Source organism: Temnothorax americanus, unplaced genomic scaffold (assembly GCF_048541705.1).
Source record: "Temnothorax americanus isolate GAGA-0224 unplaced genomic scaffold, ASM4854170v1 Scaffold19, whole genome shotgun sequence".
Lineage (NCBI taxonomy): Eukaryota > Metazoa > Arthropoda > Insecta > Hymenoptera > Formicidae > Temnothorax > Temnothorax americanus.
This window is the reverse complement of record NW_027509329.1, coordinates 2,971,111-2,982,500: the sequence shown is the minus strand read 5'-3', so window position 1 is coordinate 2,982,500 and position 11,390 is coordinate 2,971,111. Positions and strand designations below refer to the sequence as shown.

The 11,390-nt window shown below is 41.4% G+C and overlaps 1 protein-coding gene across 2 annotated transcripts in view; it reads left to right on the top strand.

Annotated features, from left to right (window-relative positions):
* Ddr (discoidin domain-containing receptor 2) overlaps positions 1-11,390 on the top strand; it is a 195,130-nt gene that overhangs the window by 54,091 nt on the left and 129,649 nt on the right. The window contains exon 2 of one of the 2 annotated variants that reach the window (XM_077404426.1): positions 665-727. The exons of the other annotated variant lie outside the window; for it this stretch is intronic. The gene's annotated coding sequence lies outside the window, so the exon portion shown is untranslated. The remainder of the gene's footprint in view (positions 1-664; positions 728-11,390) is intronic. 2 annotated transcript variants of the gene reach the window in all.

Below are 11,390 nucleotides of genomic sequence, written 5' to 3'. Positions count from 1 at the left end.
AAATTTCTGAGCGAGATATTATACGCCGCCGGGAAAACACCGACACGACAGCCGGATATGCCGCGCAGGCCTGTGTTTTATTGCCACCGCACCGGCGGATAAATATGCGGACGTTTCCGCCACGGCCTTCTACTCGACCATAAAAATGATAAAGAAGGGTATCGACTGGCCCGACCACTTTGAAATGTAGGAATACATATGGAAACGCACCATCACCGTCGTCGCTCGCCTTTCATCTGAAATCAATGCGCATTGCGCATCCTCCCGACACCTTTTTCTCTCGCGATAGTCTCGCGATCGCTTACGAGGATATCCTCGCCGTGCGGTCGCAGTTCGCACTCGTACCGCAAACTCACTTCCTCTTCGTTTTAACCGTGTCCTGTGGATAAAACTTCTTACTGCTGGTCATTCTTAGTTTTCAAGTACTTCGTCATATACTAAAGTTTCTAAAGCTGTGAATGTGCCCCGACCATAGTCTTTCCTTCGAATCATCGATCGTTATTTAAGATGCAATCGTGTTAATAAAAAGAATATAAAAGATTATAAAAGAATATAAAATTGTATTTAGCAAAATTAACTTAAAATGAATAAGCTCGCATTTTTTTACGATAAGCATCTAACTTATTATCATATCGTTACATATAATGTAATTATATGCTTACAGAATTAATGACGCACGCCGAAGATGCAGTAAAGGATTCAGCTCTTGCGGAAGTTATCACGTTCGGTGGGTCATTTATATAATTTCAAATTTATCACATAAAAATTTAACAATATGCAAAACGCGGTGCAAAATAAGTTTAAATGGACGAGTTGCTTCGTCGATTAGCATCCAAGATGCGAACTATATACAAATTCAGGAAACGATTTGAAGATATTCAGCTCCCGATACCGTCGCTCATTCGCAGTTGAAAATTTTATGGGCAGAATCAAAGATCCGAAGTTTATATAAAAATCCATGAAAAGTTTCTTACTCCCTGCGGCGACGATTTCCAGGAAATATTCGTGCCGAGCTACTTCGGCTGTCGGTAAGTGCACCGACGTCCCTCATGAATTTCATAAAGTTTCATCCGTCCTGTACATCGGGAGTTTCACGAGGCCCGCGAAAATTGGTACCATTCGGCGCTCGCGTAAAGCTTCGTCAAAATCGAAATCTAAGCTATGGCGTCCATATCTCGCATAGCGCTCTATGGAATCTCAATCGGCTTTCGCGTCCACAAAATGGGGGTTACACCACGCGGCCGCACGAGCCAATCCAATCAACTCACTTGAGAAACTTATAACATGAATTTCATAAAGGGAGAACGGAAGGTGCTTTTAAGCGCCTGGAAATAAGAGGGACAAAAGTTCATAACCCGGATCGCGCTATTTTTCATATATCCGCTCCATAATCGTTTCGATTTCGCACTGATTTAGAATTGGAGAACGACAGTTACTTCTGAAATACGAATTATTAATTATGCGAAAGAAAATTGAATCTCTCTTCGCAACGAAAAGAGATTGACTTGATTATGCAAATAGGTATTTATTAAAAATTAAATATGCTAGATAATTCATTTATTTTCAATATATGAATATAAACCCAGTTTTCTAATTAGTTCTAGACAAATGTAATTTTGGATATAGTTCCGAATAATATGTACATACAAATTCTTCATACATGTCAAATTTTTCTACCCCCGTGTCGCGTAATAAACATAGTTTGATAATATCGGAATGATTTACTCTCGTTATTTATTAATCCAAGCTTTTTCCATTGGCGCGCGACGAAGCTTATTCCCTGGCGATGAATGTCATCACGCGTTATTGCGCAACGTCTACGGTGTTTCGTGTAAAATTCATTCCCCTTTATAACGATAATGACCCTCCGCTACTACGTCCGCTCACTGAATCATTCATGACGATGTGGGGTCAGACTTGTGGAGCCTTCGTCAGCTGCCGTGCGATTACCGTGCATTAATCCGGGTAAGTCTCGCATTTTCCAAGAGGACAGAAGTGCCTTTCAGAAAATGAGGAAATACTAAAAACCCCCTCAAACTATTCTACCACCACTACTACCACCACCACCTCCACCGTCACCACAACCATCGCCAATTTTACGAGAAACGCAAATGTCGTAGCCGCGCTACGCTTTTTTACCTAGATTTCTCACGTCGTTACCGCATCTCAAGTTTTATCGATCTTATTGGCGGCATCTTCGCCGGTTCCGAATGTTTTTCCAATATCCGTGACTGGATTTTGCGACGTGACAAATGCAGCGCAGATAAATCGTGCTCATTATTTACCTCTCGATTTCAAATACTTTGTACGCAGCAAGAAATAAGATATATCACGTGACTCCGGTTATAGGACTTTTAGAATATAACTATACCGTTAGTAAAATGCACACAATACTCATCTTCTCTTATTTAAATCCATTCACTATAAGTATATAAACTCAAGCTCTTTATAAATGGGAACAAGTAAATCCTTGCTCTTATTTCAATATGAAGGTGCAGTTTTATGGGTCAAACGTGATTTAACGATTGCGATTCAAATAAAAGATAAGAATGAGCGATAGTAAGAAAGCAGTATATCCGAACATGGTGCAAAGACGAATAGTGGAAAGCTGAAACAACGGTACCTATGTCGTATACGAGGGAGAATCTGAGAAGCCAATTAACAATCTCTTCCTCATCTTCTCTGTGTGCTATCCGTACTTTTTCTTTCCTTTCGTTCACCCTTGCTGAGATTTCTGGTCGGATAAACCCCGGGAAAGCGTGCAAAACGGAGGCAAAGATAAGTCCACTGCGAATGCGTAAGCGAATTACGGAAGTTCTTTGCTGGAGCGAAAAGAGTCGACCAGAGCGACGGAACCGGAGAGAAATTCTTTCAGCGTTTTCCCGTTTCGCGGATGCTCCATGGACATTGCCGAGCTAAAACACGGTTTCTGGGACTAATGGAAACGCATTAATTTATCGTGATATCATGAATAGAAACTTATTTGCACGTCTTTGCCTCTCTTTAATAAATTATATCAACCTTATTACACAAATGGAGAGATGCTTAGCCTTTCTGAAATAAAGATCAAGGATATACAATCCTGAAAAAAAATTTAATGATATAAATATTATTTATTTTTATATGAATAGATATTATTTTGAAAACTTTCAAATAAATCAAGCGTCACATATAACGAACGATAATCTAATGAGCAAGCATTAATTTTTAATGTTACAATTGAGAGAGATCTGTAATCATTTTACAGTTGCAACATATTGACATTTATCATGTATAATTCTCGTTATCATCGATCATATTTTGCATACACGTTACAGCATACGTGCACATTCTTTTTTCTTTTTATAAATTGCAATCAATCCTCCAAGTAAATAGATTCGGGCGACAGAACTGTGATTAAAATTGATTCCAACGGATAACATACTTTCTGAGAGAATTTCTTTCCGTCGTTATCCAACCGACGGGAACGATCACGCGGATTTAAATAGAAATATATCGAGCGATCTACCGATGCTGCCGGTCCAATCAAGCCGCGGACCAACGGATTATATGTCTACGAGGGAATTCACGTCGGAAATCCCTCGCGCGAACCGTCCGCCTCCGATATATCGGTTGACCTGTTATTATCAGAAATAATAAGCTCACAGCTGACCGGCGGTTCCTCGTGGGAATCACCCTATTGGACACCCGATGACGATCCTCCCTTGCGACCGCAAATACAGACAGCACGAGAGAGCACTTGACCGACTTTTCCAATTGGTCTTGCTAAACTTATCCGATCGAACAGCGGTCTAGCCTTGTGTTCTCTCTCTCTCTCTCTCTCTCTCTCTCTCTCTCTCTCTCTCTCTCTTCTCCTCTGTCTATCTCTCACTCTTCTCAATCTACCTCTCTCTCCGTCTCTCTGCATCTCTCCCTCCTACTCCTATATATATATATAGATATCTTTTTTTCTCTTTATGTATATATATCTCTCTTTCTTTTTCTCTCACACATACACACCACACACACACACACACACACACACACACACACACACACACACACACACACACACACACACACACACACACACACACACACTCTCTCTCTCTCTCTCTCTCTCTCTCTCTCTCTCTCTCTTTCTTCTCCATGCAAACCAATAATATCTCGCGGAACGTGGTGACCATAAGACCGCCTCGGGGATGCAGCGATTCGTGAGAAACGCGGGTTGAGAGAAGGTGATCGATAAAAAAGTGAGAAGTAGAGCTTTCGTTGATACGGAGTGCAGGATTCTCTGTGGACGAGACTCTAATTACATCCGGCGAATGCGGAAGAAATGAGACTGAGGTGCATGTGTATGTATAGATTAAGTACGACAAAGTTACGAAGATACTTAAACAATTCCGAACCCATGGTTATATTATTTCACGATGATGTATCTCATGTCACCGCTTTGCCTTTGTTTATTGATGCATATGCAATTGATGCATTGTAACCAGTTTTGAGCGAAAGAGATTATTCCTGCTATTGATTTCGTGTATTCTTGGCAGTGTACACAATTCCCATTGTAGGTACATATAAATAGATCTTTCTCCCTATTCACGATAATGGAATGCGATCGAAATATCGAGGAACTTAACAATTTAAATTCCGTTTGACGAATAGACATTCCATTTCAGAGGATCAAAGAGTTAAAGTAAAACACGTTCTTTATTCCCGATATCGTTTTAAAGTCAAAGCGAGAGGTGGGATAGGCGTAAGATTTTAGCGGCAGCAGCGTTAAGCTAAGCCGTAATCGTCTTATTTCCGTGTTAAATCTCTTCATCTCTTATCCTTGTGCTTCGGGAGTGGAAGGTGCCACGAATACCAAGCGGATGATATGACTGGCACCATTGTTCTCAGCTTTACACCCTCTGCTACACGGTTATAAGCCGCCGCCCAGGCAGGCGGCGAAAAACATGCGAATTAAAAGCCGGTTTACTCAAGATGAGCCGTCGTGTTATGAGATGAGCTTTGACCAACCAGATAGGATACCAGGATAATATTACCGCCATACCAGACGCCGTGATTTCCAACTAACGTCGGTTAACGTCAATCGTGGTTTAATTTGTTATTTGCTTCTTTCCGCGAGACCGGCGAGACGAGAACTTAAATAAGAAATAATTGCATTAAAATTTTAATTAACTTATGTACATTCAATATTTGTGGAAGTGGCTCATAATAATTTTATTTTTTGCGTTACCTAAATGCCAAGAGAATTTGACGGACAATCGACCAACTTCGTTCGCTCAGTTTCACAGACGCGCAAATGCATATATCTATTTTTTCTGATTGAATCAAGATCTGCTTCCGTACAACAGTGTTGCCTTACAGTAGATCTGATCCGCTCTTGATTTTGAACGACAAAGGTACAATATCAAGTGACAAGTACGCGCTATAAACTAGAGTTTCGCATGAAACTGATGAAACAGTGGATCTTGTTGCACGATTATAACATCTTGGTATTTGTACTGGTACAATTAAGAATGTTGAAAAGTGAAAGAAATACAGCATAATGTATTAAATAATATGTAACAAAACTACAACATACATTCTGTAAAGTTTTTTAAGGACGTTCTCTCGTCCTTATACTAGAGAAAATCGATTTTCTGAGGATTTTCCTAAAACTGTGAATGTACGTTAATTTAGGTGTGCTTTATGCGTGGTATAAATTTCAGTACCTCTTCCGGTATAAGAAATAAAGATACTGAGCCTCAAAGTTTCAAAAAAAATTTGTTTAATTTAATTTTTTTTAGTTTTGGCATTTTTTCCTTATAGAACTCGACGAGAGGAGCAACTTTGGTCCTCTTGGCCAACCTCGTATCTCTTACCGTTAGGCCTGGAAAACCTTTTCATTAGTAAAAGTTGAAATTTTGAGGCTCAATAACTTGATTTTTTATACCGGAAGAGGTACTGAAATTTATACCACGCATAAAGCACAAAGCACACCTAAATTAACGTATATTTACAGTTTCAAAAAAATCCTAAGAAAATCGATTTTCTCTAGTATAAGGACGAGAGAACGTCCGACCTTAAATGCAATAATAATATAAATAATGCAATATTACATTAATTTTATATTTAATATTATATTAGTTTTCTGTGAACATTTTAATATAACGGAACTAGATTATTAATGAGATTTATTTTGAAAATTAATAGTGTTATTTTTTATAAGCTCTAAAAAACAAAAAGCTTTCATAAATGTCCCATTATACATAATTTCTATAGAAACTTACAGAAATATCAGTATAGTTTTTATTTTATTTTAGCTTTGTTATTCAAAAGTTAACTCGAAGAAATAAGTATTGTAATCTCCGTATAATGCACGCGTAAAGGAAAGATTATAATTTCATAAATGACATAGTTTCTTAATATATTGATGTAGCTAAAGAAAGTTAAGAAAGCAGGTGCGTCTTTTATGCTGAAGATAAGCGCTATATGATATAATATACGTGTACTAGGCTAAAAAGTTTACTACTTATTCTAGAAAAGTTTGAGTAAATAATAATCTGCTCTCTTTATTTATTACAGAAGAAGTGAATCAGAAATAATTAAAGAAACCTAGAGAAAGTTATTTTTATATTTTAAAATAACATACTTATTTGAAGAAAAAATATTATAAATTATTACAGATTATCCAAAAACTAGATATTGGTAGTTCTACGTTAACACTATTTTATTTTCTCTCACTAAAATCGTGTTTAGTAAATTTCGAAAGCTTTTCTTTCACACACTACGAGAAAAAAATCTTTATTCGAAACATACAAGGAGAACGAGAAAATCACAGCGAAACAGTACCAGGTGCGCCTTTGAAAGCAGAAAACAATTGCATCCTATGCCTCTCGAAGAAATCTGTCGCGCGAATCGAGATGCCGCTACGACGGAATTCTCTCGCGATGTAAGAGAGTAGTCGGTGGCGCGCCGAAATCGAAATTGCCGATCTCCGAATGTAATCCGGAACGATTCCGGTAGCATTGTACGTATATACGTACCATGTAGGTCGTTCACCGCGATCGTGCTGATTCCTTCTCGGCGATTTCCCTCCGGGGTATAATCCCGGCCCGCCATCGGACGCCATCTCGATCGACCTCTCGACCGTGGATGTCCGCGCCGGCCGATTATTAAGTCGTCTCGGAGACTTCAGAGCAACGAGCCACGGATCGACGTGGCCGGTGTACTCGGCGTTTCGTGTTTCTCGTTCGACCGCTTTATGCGCTCCGACGTAGGTAAAGTTTCGCGCTGCACGTTCGGCATAGCCGCGTGCAACGCAAAGTGCTGTTGAGAGAATGCCGAGGAGGAGAAGCTTTCGCGTGCCGAATGTGCGGCGAGCGAGATATCAGCACCATGGTTCTCGCCGCAATCTCTTTGTAACGCTGAAGAGCATACCTTTACGCGTGTCTGCCCGATCTACGATCGACAGACGGAGAGCAGTTTATATTTTCTGAAAATTTGTAAGAGCAATTTTGCAAACGTAAATTTACTTAATTAGAACTTCTAATTAATTATTTGTTTTCTCTCTATTTACACCACGATCGATTTTATTCATTGTACGCTCACAAAATTTGCTTTTTACATATTACCGCTTAGATACTTTCACTCACTTTAAAAGTTTAATAAAAATTAGGCTACTTAGACCGCGCAAGTCATTTACGCGTGGTATTTTGCGAAATATATTTAAACTTTAAATCCACAAAATATGTCGCACACACAATAGTGGTTCGCGTCTCGCTAATAGTGTGGCTTGAAGATTACATAGCTTTTGGCAACGTGAGCTCTCACCACGAAGCAATCGCCATATGGATAGGAGGAGAATCGCCCAGATCCTCTCGCCACTATCTCGCCACCGTCGTTGGTTGGCTCGCCAGTGAAATAAATTTTGCAAATTGCCGCCGGCACGTCCCGTATTTTGCCGCATTATATCCATATACCGACAATGTGAGCACATAATGAGTTCTCCAACAACGAATCGTCGACTGAGAAGAGTCCGAAAAGTCAATATTTCCTCCATTGTACAATTGGACAGTGAAGAATCAGATAAATCGTCTGAATCTGATTTGCAATGCGCGCATTCTCAAGCGCGCGTTAAATCGAATATCAATGTAATTCGCGTAACGTTGATCTCGGCGCGTAATGGAATGCAAACGTATACAGGTGTACGATAAAAACGAAACGTTTACGTAGCAACGTGATCCATTTGACTTCATGTTGATTTTTATTTGTGTTTGGAGTGAAAGCATATTTCCGGTGATAAAATAAAATTCTACAGTAAAGTACGTCCAATATAAGCCGGCACATTGTTGCAGATGTATGAGCGATGAGAAACGCGGCAATAAATTTTCGAGCGATGATCGCGCGATAATTTATCACCCAACGAGACTCCCGAATATATGCCTTCAAGCTGCTTTGCCTCCCCCCGGAAAAAAAAAACAACACCCATTAGTTTTGGCGTAGATTATACGAGCCTCGAGACTATACGATCCGTCGATCGATCTCGAAGCGTAATCGAAACGTCGAGAGGGGTTCACGCGATTATCCGCGATCGGATATAATCCTTACTGAATTACCAGTCTAGCCTCGCCTTCGGCTCGATGCTTGTTAGACTAATTACTCGTAAGTGGAGCCGCGTAACGAAGCGACCGACTACTCCGAAAACTTTTCGACGAGCCAAATACACAGACCGACGCGATATTATTCAGTTGACTCATCATCTACTTTTTCTTCGTCCTTGTTTTTCTTGCTGCCGCGCGCGCGGCTTGCGCTTCCACCATCTCCCATACCGTACTTTATCGGTCTCGTTGCAATCTTCTTTTGCCCAACCGACAATTTTCCCCGACTCACCGCGAGCGCCTTCGCCGAACAACTTTTCATAAGAAGTAATTTCGCGCAGTGACTATCGTTGATGCGAATATATCTACGTATTGGCATGTTACTTTTCGTTACGTTTGCATTCCATTAGTAGTCCGCGGCGTTTCGCTCTCGAATCGATTGGTCGCGAAAAATAATAAAATAATTTTTTAATCTCTCGTCCCTCCGTGTGGACGAGATTTTAATCTTTTCCCGGATAAATTTCTCGAATATAGTCTTCGCGGCGTCCGCCTCGATGTGCGTCATCGCGACGTAACCATCGCAACCAAGACAAATCGTGATCAGATTTACAACGAGCACCGAGATACTTATTCGAGCATTTTGTCGTAGCGCTCGCTCGGGGCAAACTTAAGCGAATAGACAGGATGCCTCGGTGTCGTAGCAGAGAATTGTTGTATATTCCGGGAATCGGAGATACGCTGAAGCGAAAGTTATATTTTACTTTGTGTAGAAGAGCGTGACGTGTTTTACCGATGTAAAGATGCGCGCCACTAATATGTACGCAGTATCAATAATATGATCCGTATAAGGTTCATAAGCGAATAACAATCATTTGTCGATGCCATTTGCTTTACAATAATTTATTTCCTTATCTCTAGCGTATCGTCGCGTTTTGTTGCCAATGATTTTCGAATTGTCAAAGCCTATAGCGTAGCGAAAAAACAGCCGCGGGAAAGCGTCACGAAAATTCTCGCGCGGCGTAATCATTCGCCATAATTAAAAGTCCACGTTCGGTCGATTCTTATCGTTAAATATCGCCCCAATTTTATAGCATTTTCTCTGGCAATAAATGTTTTCGACGAAGCGATCAGCGGAATTTTGCCCGGGCTTTTGTCTCAGGCATTACATGGCGAAGGTGCCGGCGCGATGTAATAAGCCGCGCTTATCGCCGGGGCAAACTTCAAAGTCGTTTAATGGCGAAACTAATTACAGACGATGTCGCTACACTCACTTGCATGGGCACGGCTCCTGGATTAGCGTGACGTGGCCCTTCCCCGGGTGTCCCCTCTTGCGAACGGCACGCAGCCTTTCGGATGATAACGGGCGGCTTTCGAGTTTCGAGGCCTGGAAATTGAAAAACTTGCGCCGCCGCGCCGTAGTAACAGTGACCGGGCCGTAATGCGCCAGCAGGAAGTAGCTGTCGTGCACGAGTACATTCGTGACATCGATAATTCCGTCCTCTCCGGCGCGGCGACGCGGCGGTACCACGTCGTCCCGCCACGGTGAAAATCCATTCGAATAGCGCGATGGGAATGTACTCCGAATAAAAACCGTGTCAGGAATTCAACCGATCGAAACGTGTTCGGAAAGAGTGCCGCGAAAGCCACCAGGAAGTATAAGCGGTATCGGAGTGTTTCGGCGCATGTGAATATTTTCATATTTCACGCGAGAGCGCGAATCGCACTGCTAAAACGCGGGATGCAGATGCGACGATGGATAAAGGGCGGCTAATTGCGTCCGCCTGGCCGGCTGGCGGATTGTTAATCTTTTTCTTTATTTTGATTCTCGTTCATTGTTCCCGAGTAGTTTCCGAGTTAATCTTATTTTTCCGCTTGAACTCGAGTAAAACTGCTGATAATTTCGGCGTGGCCTCCGGCCACGCGGGCTTTTGGCGGAATTAACCTAATTACTTTCGAACGTGGAAGCCGTTAAACTGCGACGCAGCGCTACGCGAGTAATCCTAATGTTTCGCGAAACGGCGCTGTTAAAATCACTGTCTGGAATGCGTCTACATTTCCGTCCGTGTAACCACCTCCTTCGCCATCGACTCGACGACGGTTACCCCGACTATCGCGAGGAGGGCGGGCGCGTCAGACGCGCCTCAGAGCTTCGTTAGAATTTATTCCGCACTCGTTTCCTGTAATTAAAAAAAGCTCGATTCATCAGCGCCACCGTCTTAGAATTTAATTGCTGTGGCGCTGAAATTTGTTCGCTGGAATAGCAATGCCTCGAGCGAGATGGAATTTTCACCGAGGGGATTGTGTGGGTATATACCCAGGTAGCGCTTGTAAGCGCGGAGAGAGAGATTCTCAGGAGCGGAAGGCAATTGCATTGGAAGCTATACAAAATCCATTAGACGTGATTTATATAACGGCCAAGACAGTTTGTTAATTATTCATAATCCTATTCAGCTTATAAAGCTTTCTATTGCCTTTATCTACATTTCGTCTTACAGGCTAAAATAAATTGTTTTTGTATCACAACTTTCACCCCTGCTTATTCTTGTTCACGCGATACGGGATGTTCAACCTCGCTATTGGTACCATTGATAAGATAGAAGCGAACGCGCGAAAAAATTAAAATCTTCTAATTGACGTTTACCGCTATTTCGAAATAAAAAGATACAACTATGTGGTTTCAAATACATTCCGCATTCTAATAGTGTGAGCTACAATTTCCAAGACTGCTGGCTCGGACCAAAAAGTTTTCCCGGGGAGTTTACAGTAACCATAGAATGTTACCGCAACTCATTGTGATTCTTCCGGAAGTCTTGCGCTTGTGCG